Source organism: Rhodnius prolixus, unplaced genomic scaffold (genome assembly GCF_049639745.1).
Source record: "Rhodnius prolixus isolate KJV_2025 unplaced genomic scaffold, Rpr scaffold_51, whole genome shotgun sequence".
Lineage (NCBI taxonomy): Eukaryota > Metazoa > Arthropoda > Insecta > Hemiptera > Reduviidae > Rhodnius > Rhodnius prolixus.
The window spans coordinates 75,001-80,000 of NW_027411611.1; the positions used below are offsets into that span (position 1 = coordinate 75,001).

At 48.7% G+C, this 5,000-nt stretch overlaps 1 pseudogene; it reads left to right on the forward strand.

The window, feature by feature from the left end:
- The window catches only part of LOC141455288 (large subunit ribosomal RNA), a 2,981-nt pseudogene extending 546 nt beyond the window's left edge, over positions 1-2,435 (forward strand).
- The last annotated feature ends 2,565 nt before the right edge of the window (positions 2,436-5,000 follow it).

Sequence of the window (5,000 nt, forward strand, 5' to 3'; positions counted from 1 at the left end):
GTGGGTTTGGTCGCTCTCATTTGAATAGCAAGGGTAATGGTGGACCGCACTTCTCCCTTAGTAGGACGTTGTGACCTGTCAATAAATATTCTAAGTATTTGGCTATTATGTCTGTTCTAAGTTATACCGTTAAGGTATTTTCTTTAAAACAGTTTTAGCCGTTTTATATACTGGATAAAATTGACAGTAACGAATTATGGTGTTGAGCCACATGAAATTATATATATGTAAAAATATATATAATGGAAAGTGTCCTAAAATATGGCTGTTTGCAAGTGGGTTGGTAAAAAATAGTTTCAATTCGGATTTTTAACCGGTTAACTATTCCGCCTACTGTTGGTAAACTGTTCCTAGGACTGTGCTTATTATCACCGGTCGGCAGCGATTCAGGTTCAGGCTCTTATCCGACCCGTCTTGAAACACGGACCAAGGAGTTTAGCGTGTACGCAAGTCATTGGGCCTATAAACCCATAGGCAAAATGAAAGTAAAGAGTTGGAGTTTTGTAAATTTTTACATTCTCTACTTTAGGGAAGATGGAAAATATTGTGCAGCAATGTATAAGATTTTCCCGCATTCCCAGGGCGCTTGATTCTTGCTTTGCAAGTCAATGCGCACCTATAGCGTACACGCTGATACCCGAAAGATGGTGAACTATGCCTGGCCAGGACGAAGCCAGGGGAAACCCTGGTGGAGGTCCGCAGCGATTCTGACGTGCAAATCGATCGTCGGAGCTGGGTATAGGGGCGAAAGACCAATCGAACCATCTAGTAGCTGGTTCCCTCTGAAGTTTCCCTCAGGATAGCTTGCACTCGGTTGAGACGAGTCTCATCCGGTAGAGCGAATGATTAGAGGCATTGGGGTCGAAACGACCTCAACCTATTCTCAAACTCCAAATAGATGAGATCCCCGGCTTTCTTAAAAGTGAAGCCGTGGGAATAGGATCAGAGTGCCAAGTGGGCCAATTTTGGTAAGCAGAACTGGCGCTGTGGGATGAACCAAACGCAGAGTTAAGGCGCCTAAATTGACGCTCATGTGAAACCATGAAAGGCGTTGGTTGCTTAAGACAGCAGGACGGTGGCCATGGAAGTTGGAATCCGCTAAGGAGTGTGTAACAACTCACCTGCCGAAGCAACTAGCCCTGAAAATGGATGGCGCTGTAGCGTCGTGCCTATACTCTGCCGTCAATGACAAAGATGATTAATAAGCTGTGTGTTAATTAATGTTGTAGTCTTGACTGCAGTATTGTTAATTACAAAGTTTATTACTATATCATCATTATGTCTTGATGAGTAAGAGGGCCGCGGCGATGAGCGCAGAAGGGTCTGGGCGAGAGCCCGCCTGGAGCCGTCGCTGGTGCAGATCTTGGTGGTAGTAGCAAATACTCCAGCGAGGCCCTGGAGGACTGATGTGGAGAAGGGTTTCTTGTGAACAGCTGTTGCACAAGAGTCAGTCGATCCTAAGCCCTAGGAGAAATCCGAAGCGATATGCGCCCGTTAAATAATTTTTTTTTATTAAATGTTTGGCGCTATCTGGGCGAAAGGGAATCCGGTTCCTATTCCGGAACCCGGCAGCGGAACCGTTCCAAATCGGGCTCTCATTTGAGAACTCGTCGGGGTAACCCGACAAGACCCGGAGACGCCGTAGGGAAATTCGGAGAGAGTTGTCTCTTCTCTATAAGCGTTCGAGTTCCCTGGAAACCTCTAGCAGGGAGATAGGGTTTGGAACGCGAAGAGCACCGCAGTTACGGCGGTGTCCGGATCTTCCCTACGGACCTTGAAAATCCGGGAGAGGGCCACGAGGAACCCCGCGCCGGCTCGTACCCATATCCGCAGCAGGTCTCCAAGGTCAATAGCCTCTAGTCGATAGAATAATGTAGGTAAGGGAAGTCGGCAAATCCGATCCGTAACTTCGGGATAAGGATTGGCTCTGAGGACTGAGTCGTGCCGGGCTTGGTCGGGAAGTGGAGCGGTGTCAACGTGCCGGGCCTGGGCGAGGAGAAAATTGCGTTTCTGCGCTTTTGGATCCGAGCTCGGTCCCGTGCCTTGGCCACCCACGGATCTTCCTTGCTGCGAGTCGTTAGCCGTGTGGTTACCGCTGGCTTTTGCTAGCTGGTCGACCTGGCTTACGATCTCTTCGGCCGACATTCAACAGTCAACTCAGAACTGGCACGGACAAGGGGAATCCGACTGTCTAATTAAAACAAAGCATTGCGATGGCCCCAACGGGTGTTGACGCAATGTGATTTCTGCCCAGTGCTCTGAATGTCAAAGTGAAGAAATTCAAGCAAGCGCGGGTAAACGGCGGGAGTAACTATGACTCTCTTAAGGTAGCCAAATGCCTCGTCATCTAATTAGTGACGCGCATGAATGGATTAACGAGATTCCCTCTGTCCCTATCTACTATCTGTACCTATCTAGGAGGGCGGGAGTTGCGTTAATTGCAAGAGTAAGGAACATGGAAGCAGGAGCAGGGACTGTCCAATGTATAAAGCGGTAAGGAAGGCTTGGTTGAAGTCTATAGATTATGGCTGTTAGGAGAGGAGGTTTAAGAATTGGACAGATGAACCTGGGGCGGTCCCGTTTGGCATCCGATGAGTTGCGAAGAGTGGCAGCAGAGGAAAGTCTGGATGTTCTGTTGATTCAGGAGCCTTATAGCAATAAAGGAGAGGTTCCGGGCTTCGGATTGATCAATAAGGTGGTGGTGGGGCAAGGGGTGCCTATGGCGGCGGTAGTGGTCTGTTCGGAGGAATTGGACGCGGTGGCTGTGGACAGTTTATGTAACAGCCATTGTGTGGTGGTGGAAGTGGCGGGGAAGGGAGTGGGGAGAGTAATTATGATATCGATGTATTTTCAGTTTGGGGAACCGATTGAGGGGTATTTGGACTGGTTGGAACGAGGGTTAAGGAGTTTGAAGGATGGCAGGGAGAGAGTTTTGATTGGTGTGGATGTGAATGGGAAGTCGGAATTGTGGTTTAGTGGAAGGGAGGATGAGAGGGGTAGGTTGATGGCGGAGTTTGTGAGGGCGAATGGGTTGTACGTGCTAAATAGGGAGGGGGGGTTGAAAACCTATAGAAGGGGAAGGGAGGGAACAAATATAGATGTGACAGTAGGGGGGCAGGGGATTCTTGGGCTCATTAAGAGATGGGAGGTTAGGGAGGTAGATGTGAACTCCGACCACCGGTTGATCCTGTGTGTCTTGGAGGGGCGAGGGATTGAAAGCAGAAGGGATAGGAGAATAAAACTAAAAGGGAATGATTGGGAGAGATATGCTTCGTGTTTAGAGGACGGAGTGGACAGGGGTAGGAGGGGTTGGGGATTGAGAGCTGGGACAGAGGAGAAAATTAAGGATTTACAGGGATGGATGGTGGAAGCGGCAAGGGGCGCTTCGAGGGTTGGGAAGGGTGTTAAAAGAGGAAGGAATCAGAGGTGGTGGAGTAGGGAGATAGAAGAGAAAAAGAGGGAGGTTTACCGGTTAAGGAGAAATTTTCAAGGGGAAAGGGATGAGGAAGGAAGAAGAAGGGGACTGGAGATATATAGAAGGGAACTAAAGGGGTATAAGAAATTGGTGAAAGAAGGAAAAAAGAGGAGTTGGCATACATTTTTGAGTGAGGAGGCCAATAAAATGTGGGGTTTAGGTTATAAGTTGGAGAGTGGGAAGCATAAAGGTAGGAAATTATGGCATGCTTTGCGGACGGAGGCGGGAATGGTGAACGAAATGGAGGGGATACTTAAGGAAATGGCGAAAGGAGTGGTGGTGAAGGACGACAGGGAATTGGAGACGGAGTGGCAGAGAGAGGTGAGGGAGAAGGTGACCGAGAGAGAACGGGAGGCTGTTGAAGGGGATTTAGGGCCCATAGATGAAGAGGAGGTGTATGACGCAATAGAAAGGTTTAAGAAGGGGAAAGCGCCTGGGCCAGACGGGGTGACTGTGGATATGATTAAGTATGGATGGGAGGTGATAGGGAAAGATATTGTGAGTGTGTTGAATGAGTGTTGGGATGAAGGAATATTTCCTAAGGGATGGAAGGAGGGTGAAGTGGTGATGTTGCGAAAGGGGAATGATAGGGATCCGGGGATGGTTTCTTCGTACAGACCAGTGTGTTTGTTGCCATGTTTGGGAAAAGTGTGGGAGAGAGTGATTTTGGAAAGGATGTGGGGAGTGATTGAGAGGGGATGGGATGAGTGGCAGTATGGATGTCGGAAAGGAAGGGGAGTGGATGATGTGTTAATGGAGGTTGGAAGGAGAGTGGATGGGTCTAGCTCTAAGTACGTGATGGGGTTATTCTTTGATATTAGAGGGGCCTTCGATCACCTGTGGTGGCCACATCTGAAGTTAAGATTGCTGGAGTGTGGCATCACGAAGGAATTGTACAAGGTTATGGCGAGTTTTCTCGCAGAACGTTCGGTGATCTTGAGGGCCAGAACGTGTGAAGTGAGGGAGAGGGTTGAGAGGGGGTGCCCACAGGGATCGGTGTTAGGACCGTACCTGTGGTGCATGGCTTTTAACCAAGTTTTGAGCGAACTTAGAGCTAGGGGTATGGTAGGGTTTGCGTATATGGACGATCTGTGTGTGTTGATAGAGGCTGAGTCTAGAGTGGGGATAGAGAGGAAGGGGACGGTGTGTTGTGCTTTTGTGAGTGAATGGTGTGGGCAGCGGAAGTTAGGAGTGTGTGAAAGGAAAACAGCGGCAATGTTGTTGAAAGGACGATTGAATGAGGAGAGGCCACCCCGGATATGTATGAGTGGCGAAAGAGTGAAAGTGGTACGAGAGTATAAATATCTGGGTGTATGGTTGACCCCAGGGTTGAGAGTGGGTTTGCATGTAGAGAGAATGTGTGAGAGTGTGGAAAGGAAGTGGGAGAAAATGAGGAGACTGTCTGGGAGTGATTGGGGGTATGGGTTTAGAGAGATGGTGGTAGTGTATAAATGTGTGGTTGAATCAGTATGGATGTTTGGTGCATGTTTTGTCTGGCCAAGGCTGCTTAGTGGTGATAAGAAGA